The following is a 21,294-nucleotide window of genomic DNA, read 5'->3' on the forward strand; positions in this document are numbered from 1 at the left end:
GGAGAGCTGGAGATCGTGGAACTAGCGGGGGTGCCGGTGGACATGGCAGACTGAGAGACGGTGGGAGATGGTATTGTTGCCGCCGGTGCCCTAGATGCAGTGTTTCCTACTACGAAACTGGTGATTCCCTGACCCTGACTGCTTTGGCCTGGCAAAGAAACCTGCACAGATACTGCAGGTGGTGCGGAAAATGGTGGCCCTACACTGCCGGAAGGGATGTTGCGTTGATGACTAGCTTCATTGGCCGAGGGTGCTACAACCTTAAGGGACGTTTGGTAGTTAGTCCAAGCTTGCAAATGCATGGTGGTTAAATGTCTATGCATGCAACTTGTATTGAGACTTTTCAGATTCTGCCCTCTGCTTAAGGTAGTTGAACATTTTTGACAGATGACTTTGCGCTGATCAATTGGATGTTGTTTAAAAAAATGCCAGACTGTACTCTTTCTAGCATCGGATACCTTTTCAGGCATTGCAGACTGAGCTTTAACCGGATGGCCACGCTGTCCTCCAACAGGTTTTGGCTTTGCCACGCGTTTTGGGCAAGATACGGGCCCGGCAGATGGAACCTGTTGCGATGTTGATGCCTGCTGCGGCCCCTCCTCCTCCGCTTCAGAACTGCTGCCGCCTGCACCCTGTTCCCCCAATGGCTGCCAATCGGGGTCAAGAACTGGGTCATCTATTACCTCTTCTTGTAGCTCGTGTGCAACTTCGTCTGTGTCACCATGTCGGTCGGTGGTATAGCGTTCGTGATGGGGCAACATAGTCTCATCAGGGTCTGATTCTTGATCATTACCCTGCGAGGGCTGAGTCAAAGGACCAGCATAGTAGTCTGGCTGTGGCTGTGCATCAGTGCACTCCATGTCAGATTCAACTTGTAATGGGCATGGACTGTTAACTGCTTCACTTTCTAAGCCAGGGACGGTATGTGTAAAGAGCTCCATGGAGTAACCCGTTGTGTCGCCTGCTGCATTCTTCTCTGTTGTTGTTTTTGCTGAAGAGGACAAGGAAGCGACTTGTCCCTGACCGTGAACATCCACTAACGACGCGCTGCTTTTACATTTACCAGTTTCACGAGAGGAGGCAAAAGAGCTAGAGGCTGAGTCAGCAAGATAAGCCAAAACTTGCTCTTGCTGCTCTGGCTTTAAAAGCAGTTTTCCTACTCCCAGAAAAGGGAGCGTTCGAGGCCTTGTGTAGCCAGACGACGAACCTGGCTCCACAGCTCCAGACTTAGGTGCAATATTTTTTTTCCCACGACCACCTGATGCTCCACCACTACCACTACCCTCATTACCAGCTGACAATAAACGCCCCCGGCCACGACTTCTTCCACCAGACTTCCTCATTGTTTTAAAAACGTAACCAAACTAACGGTATTTGTTGCTGTCACACAACTTACACGGTGAGCTATAACTTCAGTATGATTTAGCTACCCCTTTACAGGTGGGTGAGACCACAACGAAAATCAGGCACAATGTTACACTCTCTGTTTTTGGTGGCACCAAATGAGAGAGATGCCACACACGCAGGACTGTCACTGAAGCACAAATGTAAATATTAATCTTACACTGTTTTTTTTTATTTTTTATTTTTTTTTTCAGGGAGACTTTAGAAACAAAATAAACTAAAATGATTTTTTCAGGAAGAATTTAGAAACCAAATAACATAAAATGATTTTTCCAATGACAATTTAGAAACCAAATAAAAAAAAAATAAAAGGCTTTCTATGCCCCACTGAGTGAGAGATGCCACACACAGGAGTCAGGAGTGGCACACAAGCCCAGAGGCCAATATTTTTCTCCCAATGATTGATGTAGTGATTTTTTCAGGTAGATTTTGGAACCCAAATCAAGCTAAAAAAATAATAGGCTTTCTATGGCCCACAATTGGAGAGAGAGAGAGAGAGATGGCACACCCAGGAGTCAAGACTGGCACACAAGCAGAAAGGGCAATATTAATCTCCCACTGATTTTTTTTTTTTCAGGGAGACTTTAGAAAAAAAAAATAATAGAATAAAATGATTTTTTCAGGAAGAATTTAGAAACCAAATAAAATAAAATGATTTTTTCAGGGAGAATTTAGAAAACAAATAAAACAAAAAATAGGCTTTCTATGGCCCACTGAGTGAGAGATGACGCACACAGGAGTCAGGAGTGGCACACAAGCCCAGAGGCCAATATTTATCTCCCACTGATTGATTTAGTGATTTTTTTCAGGTAGATTTTGGAACCCAAATCAAGCAAAAAAAATAATAGGCTTTCTATGGCCCACAATTGGAGAGAGAGAGAGAGATGGCACACCCAGGAGTCAAGACTGGCACACAAGCAGAAAGGGCAATATTAATCTCCCACTGATTTTTTTTTTTTTCCTCAGGGAGACTTTAGAAAAAAAAAATAATAGAATAAAATGATTTTTTCAGGAAGAATTCAGAAACCAAATAAAATAAAATGATTTCTTCAGGGAGAATTTAGAAAACAAATAAAACAAAACATAGGCTTTCTATGGCCCACTGAGTGAGAGATGACGCACACAGGAGTCAGGAGTGGCACACAAGCCCAGAGGCCAATATTGTTCTCCCACTGATTGATGTAGTGATTTTTTTTCAGGTAGATTTTGGAACCCAAATCAAGCAAAAAAAATAATAGGCTTTCTATGGCCCACAATTGGAGAGAGAGAGAGAGAGATGGCACACCCAGGAGTCAAGACTGGCACACAAGCAGAAAGGGCAATATTAATCTCCCACTGATTTTTTATTTTTTTTTCAGGGAGACTTTAGAAAAAAAAAATAATAGAATAAAATTATTTTTTCAGGAAGAATTTAGAAACCAAATAAAATAAAATGATTTCTTCAGGGAGAATTTAGAAAACAAATAAAACAAAACATAGGCTTTCTATGGCCCACTGAGTGAGAGATGACGCACACAGGAGTCAGGAGTGGCACACAAACCCAGAGGCCAATATTGTTCTCCCAATGATTGATGTAGTGATTTTTTCAGGTAGATTTTGGAACCCAAATCAAGCTAAAAAAATAATAGGCTTTCTATGGCCCACAATTGGAGAGAGAGAGAGAGATGGCACACCCAGGAGTCAAGACTGGCACACAGGCAGAAAGGGCAATATTAATCTCCCACTGATTTGATTTTTTTTTTTTTTTCTCAGGGAGACTTTAGAAAAAAAAATAATAAAAAAAAATGATTTTTTTCAGGAAGAATTTAGAAACCAAATAAAATAAAATGATTTTTTCAGGGAGAATTTAGAAAACAAATAAAACAAAAAATAGGCTTTCTATGGCCCACTGACTGAGAGATGGCACACACAGGAGTCAGGAGTGGCGCACAAGCCCAGAGGCCAATATTAATCTCCCACGTTTTGTTTTTTCAGGGAAAATTTATAAACCCAATAAAAAAATAATAAATAGGCTTTCTTTGGCCCACTATCTGAGAGAGAGAGATGGCACGCTTAGGACTGGCACACAAGCCCAAAGGCCAATATTAATCTCCCTTTTTTTTTTAAGGGAGAATTTATAAAACCAAAAAAAATAAAATAAATAGGCTTTCTATGGCCCACTATTTGTGAGAGAGATGGCACGCTTAGGACTGGCACACAAGCCCAGAGGCCAATATTAATCTCCCACTGATTGATTTATTGATTTTTTCAGGTAGAATTTAGAACCCAAATAAAGCAAAAAAAATAAATAGGCTTTCTATGGCCCACTGACAGAGAGATGGCACACACAGGAGTCAGGAGTGGCACACAAGCCCTGAGGCCAATATTTTTCTCCCACTGATTGATGTAGTGATTTTTTCAGGTAGATTTTAGAACCCAAATCAAGCAAAAAAATAAATAGGCTTTCTATGGCCCACTGAGTGAGAGATGGCACAGACAGGGATGGCACTCTAGCAGAAATGCCAATCTTAATCTCCCTCAAAAAAAAAAAAGGAACTGTCCTTCAATTACTATCTCCCTGCAGTAATCTCAGCCAGGTATGGCAGGCAGCAATAAGGAGTGGACTGATGCACAAATTAAATAAAAAGTGTGGACAAACAAACAAGATAGCTGTGCAGAAAGGAAGGAACAAGAGGATTTGTGCTTTGAAAAAAGCAGTTGGTTTGCACAGCGGCGTACACACAGCAATGCAGCTATCAGGGAGCCTTCTAGGGCAGCCCAATGAGCTACGGCGCTGAGGAAAAAAAAAAAATGTAGCTTCCACTGTCCCTGCACACCGAAGGTGGTGTTGGACAGTGCAAATCGCTACAGCACAAGCGGTTTGGTGGTTAATGTAACCTGCCTAACGCTATCCCTGCTTCTGACGAAGCGGCAGCAACCTCTCCCTAAGCTCAGATCAGCAGCAGTAACATGGCGGTCAGCGGGAACGCCCCTTTATAGCCCCTGTGACGCCGCAGACAGCAAGCCAATCACTGCAATGCCCTTCTCTAAGATGGTGGGGACCAGGACCTATGTCATCACGCTGCCCACACTCTGCGTTTACCTTCATTGGCTGAGAAATGGCGCTTTTCGCATCATTGAAACGCGACTTTGGCGCGAAAGTCGCGTACCGCATGGCCGACCCCGCACAGGGGTCGGATCGGGTTTCATGAAACCCGACTTTGCCAAAAGTTGGCGACTTTTGAAAATGAACGACCCGTTTCGCTCAACTCTAGTCTGGACCAATCTACCCCAGATTTGCCACAATGGTAAATCAGATGCTTCAGAAGGTTTCACACTGGATTTCAGCTCTCTAGGACGTATCTCATTGACATATTCCCCCCAAAAATGGAACAGAAATATCAATATTAAATGAAATCTCTAGAGGGATGTAAAAGGGATGTAAAATTTCTCTGCATAACAACTCATATGTTGCCTTCATATCAGTAGCAAACTAAATTATATCTATTTTCTCTATCGATCTATCTATCTATGTATTATAGCTGGTGATGAAACAAGTCAAAAAAAAAAAAAAAAAGAAGGAAAGCCAACTCCCCATAAAGGAATGCAGTCCAGTGTGCATGGAACCGCGCTTTGACTAAATGTGAACAAACGAACGACAGTAGGAAAATTAAAAGCTTCTAGGTAAAAAATCCTTGTTTATTCAGCAATTTAAAATCCCAAGGGATGTATGGTGGAAAAAGCAACAAGTATCGGACTCAATCCTGCATTCTTTGTCAAACCTTTGACAGAGAACATAAGATTGCTTTTTGAAACGTGTCACCTTTTTCACTGTTTTCCCACCATACATTCCCTGGAATGGAATTTTCAAGGATTAAATAAAGAAGGAATTTTGTATCCAGAAGCTGGTTTATTCCTTTTCTATTCCTTCAGTATAGCTGGTGACCTGAAGACTGAAGCCCACATTGTTCATGAGAAGAGAGTGTCCCAAAATCCCATTTGTGATTTTAAACGGTAGCGAGATTGTGTGACCACTGCTCATTTCACTGTGTGAAAGTGGTGACGTGGTGGTCGCATATGCTCACTACAGCTTCATTCACACAGTGGACATTGGACTTCCTTGCTGGGTATCAGTGTGGGTCTCAGCAGCCAGATCCCAATGTTCACACATTTATCATCTCTCCTATGGATTCGTGATTCATGTTGTTTATTGGACAACCACTTTATAGAATAAATAGTACCATTTTTTTTTTCGCAAAACCCCTCAAAACATTAGCTGTTTCTTTCTCCCGGATTGCAAAGAATTGATATAGTAATATTCAAAGTATAAAATTAATGGAGCTTTCCATTTATATAAAATATATAAGAAGGGCAAAAGTATTTAAATACAATACTTCACACATTTCAACAAATTCTTGAGAAGTTACATGAACTTTAAAGAATACTGTCATCTATGATAAATCCCGCAGCAAGCCTTACAATAATGGTGAACACATTTAAGATTTTCCTGGGCTGGGTAGGTGGTCTATTAGTGCGCCTGATAATTAGAGGCTTTGTGCTCCCTACCTTTAATATGGCCAATATGTAGGGTTTTATTGGCTGGCATGTTTTAGTTCTCTTGGGCTACCTTGACATATAGTTTAATAGGGTTACCTTTAAATTAATTAGGCTTTTTCTTAAAACTGTTCCATGGGCCTGAAGGTGCTTAGTAAGTAATGGGGTGATTATTAGAGAAATGCAAAGGCCTAACATAGAGAAGTACAAGGGCCATAATTTACACAATGCACAGCTACAAGACCACCAGAGCAGCAGAGATCAACCTTGTTAAAGAAGGAAGGAATTCGCCTGGAGCTGTGACCCTAAGTCTTAAATCTAATGCATTTTGATTATTGTGTTTCAGTGTAAGTTGTCTCAAGATTAAATGCATTTATTATACATTCTATCTATTGTCTATCTATTTATCTATCTATTATTTATCTATCTCTCTATTGTCTATTATCTATCTATCTATCTGTTATCTCTATCTATCTATCTATCTATCTATCTATCTTTCCATTATCTATCTTTCCATTGTCTATCTATCTATCTATCTATCTATCTATCTATCTATCTATCTATCATCTATCTATCTAAAGGCTCATTCAGACAGGCGTATTAATCGTCTGCGTCCTGTACATATGCAAAAGACGTAGTATACGGTCAGCACAAAAAACGATACAAGTCAATGCTTACCTTTAAACGTTATATGTTGTCATCTCGTAATACTAATTTCTATGTAATTGTGACGCCCAAGAGACCGGGATACCCAGCACCGGACCAATGGAGTCTGTCTCTTGAGGGGGATGTCACGGGTGGCTTGACCCGGTGCTGTGGCCTCAGGCAATGCACAGTGTAAGGGGTATCATGAGGGGATAGGCACTTACTTGATCAGCAGCAGGTTCTCCCAGCGGTGACGATCCCGATCCTGGATAGATGGCTATTGTCCAAATGAAAGACTGAGGCACTGAAACGTTTAACCAGTTTACTTTAACATAAAAGGATTTACAACCAGTCCTGTCACCGGAGTCTGTATGGGAACTCTGAGTTACTTTGACCCTGCCGGGGTCTTCGCCTCTTATTGTGCGCAATTTCTGTGTGGCCCTGCTGCTGTATGTGAACTGGCTGCCGGCCCAATCTGTCCCCTCCGGGTCCTGGTTCGATGGGCAACCCGAGTCCTTTTATCGGTTTACCCCCTCTGGGAGTACCGCTGAACTCTGTGTCTGTTGCTGCGTCCGGCCCTAGTGAAGCTGATATCACCTCACGTTTTTCCGGTTGCTGTATTATATATAATGAATACAGCCACGGATCCGGTATCCGTCTTTGCGCCTGCTCTGGGTAGTGATTAATGCTACCCGGTTCTCACAATGTCCTTTTTCTCTATTCCTCTTCTCCTCAGGCCGGTGATTTAGGCCTGGTAACAGTCACAGGGCTGTTAGAGATTCAACTGTATGACCTCTCACTTTCAGCTCCTTAGCCCAACTGCCCTTTCTTCTCTCAGACCAGAATGGATCAAGGGGAGTCTCTGGAGCTCCCCCTTCTGGCCGGAAGTGGTAGTGCAGTTTTGCTATCTTAATATTTGTATTTAGTGTCAGTAACTATTTTTGTGGCAAATACCCCTAGGGGTGCCACATTCCCCCTTAGTTAAGAACAGTACTCCGGGACTGTGGGACGATAACATTTTGAAATAACAATTAATATGTACAGAGTCTTAAAAATGAAAAGTTACAAAAACCACTTAAGGAAACAAAAATAGAGTTCTGTAAAAAGTCACTTCAAATAGCGTCTATTAATACAGTTCTATCCTTGAAGGTACTAGGAAAGGCACTGCACTTTGTGTCCAGGAATTTAGTTTCATTTTTCCAACGGAGTTATTAATATAAAGTCTAAAGAAAGTTCAAAAAGAGCAAAAAGCAAAGTTCAAAAAGCAGTCTTTCCGGAGCTTTGATTTAGTGCCTCCGGGCTGATAAAAAGTTCAAGAATATGCAAGAAGTTCATACAGACAAGTCTCTGTAGGCACTGGGCTTAAACGTTGCAGGCTGATAACAATGACTATACTACATTTTATGTTTAACTATATACGGCATAACATATATACAATTCACATTATGAGCTTTATAGTTGGTAATCTGCATACCTGGCCGGTAATTGACCCTGGGTACTACGCTGTGATCTACGTAATAGCGGTGTCTCTTCATGTGGTGTACTACTGTCTACTGCGGATGTAGTATCTGCCCACTCTGCTAAAGATAATTCCACGACTATGGAGTTGGCAAGTCCACCGTGAATGGGATTACTCTGACCAGGAATCTGTTCTTCCTGGCCTGGAACCTCCTGTAGTACGGGGTCAGCCTCTTCCTGTCTTGGGACTTCTGGTATTGGGTTCGGCGTTGGGTAAAAGGCCACCATGGGAACCACTACTGCACCATGGTATGTTATATCATATCAAGAGCACAGATATTAGCCTGTGATCCAAGAAGTGCCACTAAATGCATTCATATTAAAAACCAAATACTTTTATTAAACAATGAAATACAAAACTAGACATACATAGACATGAACAAGGTGCCTCAAAAAACAACCCTATTGCGGTCAGCAGGGAATACGGATACTGGAGCCAGGTGCAACCATTAAAGGTATATCAGACAATTGACTACTTAAAAGCCATGTTGGCCAGAACCACACCATATCTCATGTCACTAGAGGCTACGACCATAGCATTTATAACACCTCTAATCTCTGCCATACGACAAACGTATAATAGGCGGTGCGTCCCGACCCCCATACATATTACCTGCTCCGTGCCTTCTCCTAAAGTGCTCTGCTCAGTGGCGTGCTGTGACCGCAGGAACCCCGACGCGTGTTTCGCGTGATGCCCAGGAAGAAGCATCACGCGAAACGCGCGTCGGGGTTCCTGCGGTCACAGCACGCCACTGAGCAGAGCACTTTAGGAGAAGGCACGGAGCAGGTAATATGTATGGGGGTCGGAACGCACCGCCTATTATACGTTTGTCGTATGGCAGAGATTAGAGGTGTTATAAATGCTATGGTCGTAGCCTCTAGTGACATGAGATATGGTGTGGTTCTGGCCAACATGGCTTTTAAGTAGTCAATTGTCTGATATACCTTTAATGGTTGCACCTGGCTCCAGTATCCGTATTCCCTGCTGACCGCAATAGGGTTGTTTTTTGAGGCACCTTGTTCATGTCTATGTATGTCTAGTTTTGTATTTCATTGTTTAATAAAAGTATTTGGTTTTTAATATGAATGCATTTAGTGGCACTTCTTGGATCACAGGCTAATATCTGTGCTCTTGATATGATATAACTGATATATGAGGTGTTGCCCACTTCCCAGGTGGGATTATGGGCTTGGGCGTTGTGCTTACACCATGGTATGTTAGTAGGGTTTTGGGAAAGTCTCCTATACAGGTGTGATACACTTCCTCTTCTTTTTCCTTTACTGGTTGAACCTGTATGGGTTGAATAACTTCTGGTTGAGGCTGGACAACGTCTGGCTCTTTCAATGCTTCCGGACATAATTTAAGATTGTCTCTTGACACTAGTACAGATGTTAAGCCTCCGTTTTTGCTAATGAGACACATTTTAGGATTATCCACTCTTGTTGGTAAAACTGTGTAGGGTACGGCTTCCCACTGATTGTCCAGTTTATTGGTTTGACGATTTCTCTTGAGCACTTGGTCACCCGGTCTTAATGGGGTCGCTAGAGCATTCTGGTTGAAAGTTCGCTCTTGTCTTTCTCTAGTTTGCTGAAGGCTTCTTTCCACACTCTCTTGCACTTGGCGATACTGCTTTTGCCGTATGATATCCCAATTGGAGTCTTGAACTTCTGCGTCTGGTTTCAGAATTCCCATATCTAGATCGATTGGTAATTGGCCGGGTCTTGCACGCATAAGGTAAGCTGGGGTGCAGTTGGTGGAGCTCACCGGGACATGATTATACAGATCCACCAAGTCAGGCAATTTCTCTGGCCATTGATTCTTTTCTGTCTCAGGTAAAGTCTTTAGTAGGTCTATTACAATATGGTTCATCTTCTCGCATAAGCCGTTTGTTTGTGGATGATAGGCCGTCGTCCGGATCTTTTTGCAACCATACATATTACAGAATTCTCTGAAGATCTCTGATTCAAAGGCTGTACCTTGGTCGGTGAGAACCTGTTCCGGATATCCATGGGGTCTACAAAAGTACGTTTGGAACGCTTTGGCTGCTGTTTTTGCTGTCAGATCTTTAACGGGTACTACTACCAAGAAGCGTGAATAATGGTCCACGATGGTCAAGGCATAGACATAGCCGGACCGGCTTGGTATTAACTTCACGTGGTCTATAGCTACAAGTTCAAGTGGTTGTTTGGTGATTATGGGCTGCAGTGGTGCTCTTTGGTTCTTTTGATCGTTTCTTCTGAGGTTGCACGGGCCACAATTTCTGCACCACTGTTCGATTGATTTTCTCATCCCGACCCAATAAAATCTTTCTCTTAGAAGTACTTCTAACTTTTTCCAACCGAAGTGACCAGCACCATTATGGTAAGCTTCGAGGACCATCTTCACATCTTGTTTAGGCACAATAATCTGCCAAACCAATTCATGTGTTTTCGGATTGGTGTATCTTCTACAGAGCTTCCCTTGATACAGGAACATTTTGCCTCTCTCTTTCCAGAGTTGATGCGTCTCTTCTGGGGCATCCTCATCGGGATATGCACTTTGCTCAGTCAACAGTTCCTTCACCAACTTCACAGCCGGATTGCTGTCTTGGGTGTCAGCCCATCTATGGTGTGCTAACGGATTAAAATTCACCTCTTGTTGTTTCTGATAGGTACTTGACTGATGATGTTTTGCCTTGGGACGATGGAAGGCTGGTAGTTCAATTTCTTCAAGCTCCCCCGTTTCCTCTTCTACATCTCTCAAGTGTGGCATCCGGGATAGGGCATCGGCATTTCCATTCTTGCGACCTGCTCGATACTTGATTATGAAGTTGTAATTAGATAACCGGGCTATCCATCGCTGTTCTAACGCACCTAATTTGGCTGTGTCCAGGTGGGTCAACGGATTGTTGTCAGTATAGACAATAAATTCTGCAGCGGCCAGATAGTGTTTGAAACGCTCCGTCACAGCCCAAACTACTGCCAGTAGTTCCAATTTGAAGGAGCTGTAATTTTCTGAATTTCTTTCAGTAGGCCGGAGCTTTCTACTTGCAAAGGCGATGACTTTCTCCCGACCTTCTTGCTTTTGTGACAGCACCGCTCCTAGTCCCACATTACTGGCATCGGTGTAGAGGATGAAAGGTTGATGGTAATCTGGGTATGCCAGAACCTCTTCTCCGGTGAGTGCCTTCTTTAGTTGTTCAAAGGAGTCTTCCCTTTCGGCGTTCCACTGAAAAGGAGGGTTTCGGTTTGAAGGTTTCTTCGTCTGCCCTACCAAGGTGTCTTGCAAGGGTGCTGCCAACTTGGTAAATCCTTTTATAAATCTGCGATAGTAACCCACCAATCCCAGGAATTGTCTCACTTCTTTTGCGCTGGTAGGTCTTGGCCAATCCCTTATGGCGCTTATTTTCTCGGGATCTGGTGCTACTCCCTCCGAACTCACGATGTGTCCCAGGTACTGTACCTTTGGCTTGAGAAGGTGACATTTGGATGGCTTGACTTTCATGCCATACCTGGATAAGGCTTCGAACACTTCTGCCAGGTCTATTAAGTGTTGTTCGTAAGTCTTTGAGTAGACGATCACATCATCTAGGTACAGGAGGACGGTCTCGAAGTTCTTGTGTCCGAGGCAGCATTCCATCAGCCGCTGGAAGGTACCGGATGCGTTGCAGAGTTCGAACGGCATGCGATTAAATTCACATAGACCTATTGGTGTGGTGAATGCCGTCTTTTCCTTATCTCTCTCAGCCACAGGGACTTGCCAATACCCGCTTGTTAAGTCTAAGGTGGAAAAATAATTAGCAGATTTCAAAGCAGTTAAGGACTCTTCTATCCTAGGCAAGGGGTAGGCGTCTTTATGGGTGATGTTATTAATCTTCCGGTAGTCTACGCACATTCTCATGGTTCCGTCCTTTTTTTTGACAATCACTAGAGGGGCCGCCCAGGGGCTACAGCTGTCTCTTATTACCCCGGCCTGTTTCATTTCCCTCAGCATATCTTTTGCACATTGATAGTGAGCGGGCGGTATGGGTCTATATCTTTCTTTTATTGGGGGATGGTCACCTGTGGGGATTGTGTGTTCTACCCCTTCTATCCGTCCGAAGTACAATGGGTGTTTACTGAAGACTTGTTCATATTCCGTCACTAGCCTATACACCCCTTGTTTTTGATGGGTAGGTGTTGAATTTATGCCCACGTGTAGCTGTTGGCACCAATCCTCCATTTCTCCATCTGAGCCATTGCCTTCCACCTGACAGGTTGGTTCTAAGGGCTCAATGGTTGTGATGGCATTGTTGTCAACAGTATATAGCTTTGCCATTGTAGCATACCTTGGCAAAGTGACCTCTTCCTCTCCACAGTTCAAAAGTCGTACCGGCACTCGTCCCCGGTGTACCTCGACTATCCCTCGTGCTGTGAGTATAGTGGGCCTGCTGTCGGTGTACACTGGTTCTATTAAGGCTTGATAATCTCGTCCCTTAGTACCAATGGCTGCTCTACACCATACCAGCATTTCTGTTTTTGGTGGGATTACAATAGACGTTGGATCACTTACCCTCACACTGCTGATTTCTCCACCTGCAACTTCTACCTGTTGCCTTAACATCAATACTTTTATTTCCCTCTGGAGAACTCTCTGCTGGCAGGATTGGGCAGTTTCAGCAATTTGCTGTAAGACAGAAATGACTTCGGAAAAGCAGTTCTCTAACACATTCATTCCTATCAATACAGTTGGTTCACAGTTCCGCCGGTCAACATCAACAACAATTATACCCTGTTTCTTCAGTTCTACTTTACCAATCTTTATGGTCATCTCCCTGAATCCTAGTTTCGGTACCAACTTACCATTACTGGCCCATATATCTAGTTCAACATCAGAGGGCCCTTTATCAATATCTGCATCAGCCCAGTACCTCTTATAAAGGATATACGGTATAGATGAAATCTGGGAACCTGTGTCCAGCAAAGCATTGAGGGGAATTCCGTCCAGCACGATAGGGATAATGGGTCGTCCTCCGATGTACCTGTCGTGCCAGGGTGTTGGGCCTTGAAAGTTCATTCCTGCGAAGCGGCCCGCATTCCCAGGGGATTCCCGTTTAAATCACAATCTCGTGCAAAGTGGCCTGGCTGCTGGCAACGGCGGCAAATGGGCTGTCCATCCGGTTGGTAGCGGTCGCGGGGTCGTCCTCTCCATGTCAGGTATCTCCGGGGTCTCATCCATGGAACACCTTCTCTACGGTTTGACAACTCCATCTTGGGTCCTCTCATCTCCTGCATGGTTTTAGCCATTGAAGCAACAACATCAGTTAAAGAGTCAAGCTTTTGTTGAAGAGCCTCATTAGTACTGGGCCCCAGGGGCTTAGCAATGGCCCCGGACATAGCTGATGTCCCTGACACTCCCTGTTGTTGAGGAGCCTCTGCCATGGGTTGCGCAGACTCCTGATCCCGAGGTGCCTCTGCCAGCTGGAGACGTATAGCGCTCTCCTTTAATTGGGCAAATGTCAATTCAGGGTTCTTAAAAACAAGCATGCTCACATGCCCCCGGTGAGAAGGGGTGTAGAGTCCCTCAATAAATTGATCTCTTAGCAGTTTATCCGCTCCGGTGTTAAAAATGGGTTCAGCCAGTGTAAGTGATTTAAGGGCTTCCTGCAGGTTTAAGGCAAAGTCTCTCACGCCCTCATTAACTTTTTGTTTGCAATTAAAGAATCGTACTTTAGCTTTGCTGCTGGCAGTGGTTTCAAATGTAGCTTTTAATCCAGCAAATATGCGTTCAACAGTGCCTTTTAGGTCAGCTGCCCATGCTGTGACTTCTCGCTTAGCATGGCCACTTAACTGCATCATCAGGAGACTAACACGCTGAGCTTCACCCACGGGGAACATGTCAAAATGGGCCAACATCTTTTCTCTGAAATCGTCAAGGGTATTAGGCTCACCTTCATACATTGGAAGCCACGGGCCACCCGGGGTATATGGCATCAGCACCGGCATGATGGGCACCACTCCTTGCACCGCTGCGCTACCGGACTCTCTATCAACACTCTGTCTTTCAGCTGCATTAACGTCGCCGGGTGCTGCGGCGTCTCCGTGCTGCGACATACTGTGCCCCCTTAGTTAATCCGGACCCTTCTGGTCCTCCGCTTCCGTCGGGATAGTGTAGATTCGTTCCGCTGTGCAGCAGGATCGGTTTTCCCCTTGCTCTGACGTCAGAGCGCTCAGCTTGGTGCCGCCCACAATGACACGCCCCCTGCTGCTCCCGCCCGCCGCACGCACTGTAATGGCGGATTCTGAAGTTTTTCAGTCAGACTGGGGCTCAGGTGATGGCGCAGCTCAACCAACAGTCTCGTGCCCAACTGTCATGAGGTGATCACCTCAGGGGATGGCGGCCATCTTTACTTCATTATAACCAATGGGGAAAAGTCACTTTTAATAGTTTTCAATGGGGAATGGAATTTTCTTTAATAAAGTCAATTTTCAAGATTTCTCATCCAAGTTTTCACAGTTTTGGGCTCCAATCACGGCACACAATACCCGGTATACGGGCTGGCTAGATCCTGTTCGTGACGCCAAATGTGACGCCCAAGAGACCGGGATACCCAGCACCGGACCAATGGAGTCTGTCTCTTGAGGGGGATGTCACGGGTGGCTTGACCCGGTGCTGTGGCCTCAGGCAATGCACAGTGTAAGGGGTATCATGAGGGGATAGGCACTTACTTGATCAGCAGCAGGTTCTCCCAGCGGTGACGATCCCGATCCTGGATAGATGGCTATTGTCCAAATGAAAGACTGAGGCACTGAAATGTTTAACCAGTTTACTTTAACATAAAAGGATTTACAACCAGTCCTGTCACCGGAGTCTGTATGGGAACTCTGAGTTACTTTGACCCTGCCGGGGTCTTCGCCTCTTATTGTGCGCAATTTCTGTGTGGCCCTGCTGCTGTATGTGAACTGGCTGCCGGCCCAATCTGTCCCCTCCGGGTCCTGGTTCGATGGGCAACCCGAGTCCTTTTATCGGTTTACCCCCTCTGGGAGTACCGCTGAACTCTGTGTCTGTTGCTGCGTCCGGCCCTAGTGAAGCTGATATCACCTCACGTTTTTCCGGTTGCTGTATTATATATAATGAATACAGCCACGGATCCGGTATCCGTCTTTGCGCCTGCTCTGGGTAGTGATTAATGCTACCCGGTTCTCACAATGTCCTTTTTCTCTATTCCTCTTCTCCTCAGGCCGGTGATTTAGGCCTGGTAACAGTCACAGGGCTGTTAGAGATTCAACTGTATGACCTCTCACTTTCAGCTCCTTAGCCCAACTGCCCTTTCTTCTCTCAGACCAGAATGGATCAAGGGGAGTCTCTGGAGCTCCCCCTTCTGGCCGGAAGTGGTAGTGCAGTTTTGCTATCTTAATATTTGTATTTAGTGTCAGTAACTATTTTTGTGGCAAATACCCCTAGGGGTGCCACATAATTATTTTAATTGTTGCATGGCAGCGCCCCCTACTCATTCATGGGGATAGGTATATACAGTACAGATCAAAAGTTTGGCACACCTTCTCATTTAAAGATTTTTCAGTATTTTCATGACTATGAAAATTGTACATTCACACTGAAGGCATCAAAACTATGAATTAACACATGTGGAATTATATACTTAACAAAAAAGTGTGAAACAACTGAAAATATGTCTTATATTCTAGGTTCTTCAAAGTAGCCACCTTTTGCTTTGATGACTGCTTTTTACACTCTTGGCATTCTCTTGATAGGCTTCAAGAGGTAGTCACCGGAAATGGTCTTCCAACAATCTTGAAGGAGTTCCCAGAGATGCTTAGCACTTGTTGGCCCTTTTGCCTTCACTTTGCGGTCCAGCTCACCCCAAACCATCTTGATTGGGTTCAGGTCTGGTGACTGTTGGGGCCAGATCATATAGCGTAGCACCCCATCACTTTCCTTCTTGGTCAAATAGCCCTTACACAGCCTGGAGGTGTGTTTGGTGTCATTGTCCTGTTGAAAAATAAATGATGGTCGAACTAAACGCAAACTGGATGGAATTGCATGCCGCTGCAAGATGTTGTGGTAGCCATGCTGGTTCAGTATGCCTTCAATTTTGAATAAATCCCCAAAAGTGTCACCAGCAAAGCACAACCACAACATCACACCTCCTACTCCATGCTTCACGGTGGGAACCAGGCATTTAGAGTCCATCCGTTCACATTTTCTGCATCGCGCAAAAACTCGGTGGTTGGAACCAAAGATCTCAAATTTGGACACATCAGACCAAAGCACAGATTTCCACTGGTCTAATGTCCATTCCTTATGTTCTTTAGCCCAACAAGTCTTGTCTGCTTGTTGCCTGTCCTTAGCAGTGGTTTCCTAGCAGCTATTTTACCATGAAGGCCTGCTGCACAAAGTTTCCTCTTAACAGTTGTTGCAGAAATGTGTCTGCTGCTAGAACTCTGTGTGGCATTGACCTGGTCTCTAATCTGAGCTGCTGTTAACCTGCGATTTCTGAGGCTGGTGACTCGGATAAACTTATCCTCAGAAGCAGAGGTGACTCTTGGTCTTCCTTTCCTGGGGCGGTCCTCATGTGAGCCAGTTTCTTTGTAGTGCTTGATGGTTTTTGCCATTGCACTTGGAGACACTTTCAAGTTTTCCCAATTTTTCGGACTGACTGACCTTCATTTCTTAAAGTAATGATGGCCACTCGTTTTTCTTTACTTAGCTGCTTTTTTCTTGCCATAATACAAATTCTAACAGTCTATTCAGTAGGACTATCAGCTGTGTATCCACCAGACTTCTTCACAACACAACTGATGGTCCCAACCCCATTTATAAGGCAAGAAATCTCACTTATTAAACTTGACAGGGCACACCTGTGAAGTGAAAACCATTCCCGGCGACTACCTCTTGAAGCTCATCAAGAGAATGCCAAGAGTGTGCAAAGCAGTCATCAAAGCAAAAGGTGGCTACTTTGAAGAACCTAGAATATAAGACATAATTTCAGTTGTTTCACACTTTTTTGTTAAGTATATAATTCCACATGTGTTAATTCATAGTTTTGATGCCTTCAGTGTGAATGTAATAGTCATGAAAATACAGAAAAATCTTTAAATGAGAAGGTGTGTCCAAACCTTTGTTCTGTACTGTATAATTATTTTTATTTCATTTTTTATGATGATTTTTCCCCTTCCTACGTTTAGTCATTGTGGTAGTGCTTATCACCTAGCCTTTCACTAAGAAGTCAATGTTGGCAGTTCACATGAATGTGTTTTTACATTTCAACCTGTGGTCTGCTTGTAAAAAAAAAAATGCAGCATGCACTACATATATCCATATTCTGGATCAGGCTCGCTCATATAAGTCACTGGATTTATAAAAAACTGATGACGTACATGTTCCCATCCTTATGTCATGTGTTTTTATTGGATACATTACGATTACTAAGATAAGAAACTGTATGTCATCTTTATCATTTAGTAAATTGGTCATGTAAAAATTGTATGCCTGATGCATGTACAGAACAGACATATGGACGGCACACGGATGTAAAAAAGGGACGGATAGAACACAATGCCAATGTAAAAATGTTCATTTTTACTCTATTAAAAACCATACAATTTTGCATATGTTGTATGAACCCGTCCTTAAGTGCATAATTATGGGCACCTGTGTAATATACACGGCATGAATAATGTATATGCGTGCTGCACAATGCGGTAACTATTAGATGTATCCACTTACTATATTTTCATGAGCTAGCCAAGCAATAGTAGGATAAAATGAACATGTCATTGAACTGCCCTTAAGCACCTTGTATAATACTGTACAGGATTCAGATCATTAAACATTAAACAGAGATTTCTAAACAGAGTAATAAACAATTAGACATTTTACTAAAGAATTCCAGACACATTTTCAGAAACCAAGGCAATAAATTTCGCTTCTTCTGTTGAAACTGTAATAAAAACGTAGACGTGTGAATGGTCTAATAAATGCCACAGTATGCCATATAGACAGCAGTCCCTAATTGGTGGGAAAGCCCTTTAAAGAGGTAAAGTCTTTTAGCAGGAAAATAAACTGGTGCAAGTGCCATATTTCACATTACTTAATATAAAATGAATATATACTCCATAAAAATGTGTATATTGACATGGAGCAACCGTTCTGCTGGGTAATGTGCAGTTAGGTTTCATAAAGTTATTAGTTATTTATTGTTTTGTTTTTTTTTTACAAATATTGGATACACTTCATTGCCAATATCTGCCTCCTTGCCGCCCGAATCATGTGACTGTTCTCAAATTATGAAGCAGGATGATATTTACTTCTACACTTCTGCTCTTGGCCATGAGGGCGGACATCTTGGAGACTTTAATGGGCACAGCACACACTAAAATTTGAAGACACATGCCCTGATTCATTGAGATTGGCAATTCTTACGCCAGTCTTATAAAAGGGCATGCAGGAACTGGATGCTAGGAATTTATTAAGAATGTTATTTGACTTGGGGACTTACATAACATTTCTGGTGTAATCAATGCCACCATGTTTATTTGATGGGTGAGCATACCCATGCCCTGTCCTGTCCTGGCTCATACCCAGTTCTGTCCATTTTGGAGTATCTAACTGAAAAATGAATGATAACGCTAAAAGATACAATTTTTTTCTGCTATTTATATAAAAGGCATATATACTTCTCGCTAGGCTAGTTGGTAAGGTATTCTGTTCTTATTTCATCATTATTTCTATCATTATAAATCATAGAATCATAGAATGGTAGAGTTGGAAGGGACCTCAAAGGTCGTCATGCCAACCCCCATGCTCAATGCAGGATTCACTAATCCATCTCAGACAAATGTCTGTTCAGCTCCTGTTTGAAGACTTCTATTGAAGGAGAACTCACCACTAGTGATGAGCGAGTGTGCTCGTTACTCGAGTTATCTGAGCATGCTCGCATGTTCTCCGAGTATCTTGGGCATGCTCGTAGATTATGTTTGAGTCTCCGCAGCTGCATGATTTGTGGCTGCTAGACAGCCTGAATACATGTGGGGATTCCCTAACAAACAGGCAATCCCCACATGTATTTAGGCTGGCTAGCAGCCGCAAATCATGCAGCTGCGGGGACTGAAACATAATCTACGAGCACGCCCAAGATACTAGGAGAACACCCGAGCATGCTAGGAAAACTCGAACAACGAGCACACTCTCTCATCACTACTCACCACCTCTCGTGGCATCCTGTTCCACTCATTGATCATCCTCACTGTCAAAGTTTTTTCTTATATCTGATCTGTATCTTCTTGCTTTTAGTTTCATTCCATTGCTACTCATGTTTACATGTGCAAATTAGAATAATGATGATCACTCTATACTGTGACATCTCTTTAAATATTTGTAGACAGCTATTAAGTCTCCTCTTAGCATTCATTTTTGCAAATTAAACATTCCCAGATCCTTTAACCATTCTTCGCAGGACATACTTTGCAGTCCACTCACCATCCTGGTAGCTCTTCTCTGAACTTGCTCCAGTTTTTCAATGTCTTTTTAAAATGTGGCCCAGAAGTGGACACAATATTCCATAAAAGGCCTTACCAAAGGAGGAGTAGAGGGGGATAATTACTTCACGTGATCTAGACTATACATCCGAGAACTGTTTTTGTCTTTTTTGCTGCTGCATCACACTGTTGACTCATGTGCAGTCAGTGATCTATTAGTATACCCAAGTCTTTTTCACACATGCTGTTGCTTAGTTCTATTCTTCCCAGTCTATAGATGTACTATTCGTTTTTCTTGCCCAGATGTAGAATCTTGCATTTCTCCCTGTTAAATACCATTCTATTAGTCACTGCCCATTGCTCAAGCTTATCTAGATCCTTCTGAATCCTTCCTCTGTTTTCCCTAGTGTTAGCTTTTCCTCCTAGCTTTGCATCGTCTACAAATTTCATTAGTTTATCATCAGTTCCATTACCTAGATCATTTATAAAAAATGTTGACCAACACTGGGGCCAGGACAAAGCCTTGTGGTACACCACTTGAAACACTTTTTTCTTTGGAAGTGTAACCATTATTACCACTTTTTAGTGCAATCACTGAGACGGTTATGAATCCACCTAACCGTATCCTTGTCAATCCCATACTTGGTCATTTATTCAATAATAATAGTATGAGATACTTTATTAAATGCTTTGCTTAAGTCAAGATATACCATATCTACCGCATTTCCCTGATTCACCCAGTCAGTGATTCCATCATAGAAGGAAATTAGATTAGTTTGGCATGACTTCTTTGCTACAAAACCATGCTGGCTCTTGTTAATTACTGTATTCTTATCCCAGTACATACATACATGCTTTTATTCAAATATCTTTCCCAGTATAGAAGTAAGGCTCACTGGCCAGTAAATTCCTGGATCCGTCTTCTTTTCTTCTTTGAAGATAGGGACAACATTTGTCCTTCTCCAATTTTCTGGGACTTCTCCTTTTTTCCAGGATTTTTTAAAGATTATGGCTAGTGGTTCTGCAATTTCCTGTGCTATCTCTTTCAGTATCTTAGGATGTAATTCATGTGGACCAGGAGATTATGGATATAGTAGATTATTTTACTCCTTTGATGGCACCGTGAAGATTAGTTGCTGTTGCAATTGCTTTCCTAGAGAACACAGATGCAAAATAGGAATTTAAAAGTTTGGCCTTCTAAACGTCATTTTTGATCACTTCAATCCTGTAAAAATCTTATAGCATCTTTGACTTTTCTTTTGCTTTTGACATACCCCCAAATCCTTTTTTACTACTTTTGGGCTTCCTTGCAAACCTTACTTCATTACTGGATTTAGCTCTTATAATGCTTGCCCTGCATTCCCTGTAACAAGCATTATATTCTTCATTAGGCATACCCCCCTTCCTTTTGATATTAAAGTGTGGCTAATTGTTGCGTAATTGATGGGAAGTATGTGTTGCAGAGATGGCTTGTCTGTGATGTAACCCGAACTACAGTATTTTCTCTAATGCAAGAAAGCACTAATAGGTTCTTTTGTTGCACCTGGGACTGGGTTGCTGGTAGCTGTGAGAGATGGGCAGGTCTAGCCACCCACCTACCTCACCTCTGGATGTGGTTAACAGCCTATATAATGGATTCTTTTGTTTGGCACATGGTCTGTGTGTTGAGAGGGAGAAGGCCTTTTGTGTGTGTGTTTGGCTCAAGACTAAGCCTGAATACCAGATACTACCTCAGCC

Source organism: Ranitomeya imitator, chromosome 1, assembly GCF_032444005.1.
Source record: "Ranitomeya imitator isolate aRanImi1 chromosome 1, aRanImi1.pri, whole genome shotgun sequence".
NCBI classification, from domain to species: Eukaryota; Metazoa; Chordata; class Amphibia; order Anura; family Dendrobatidae; genus Ranitomeya; species Ranitomeya imitator.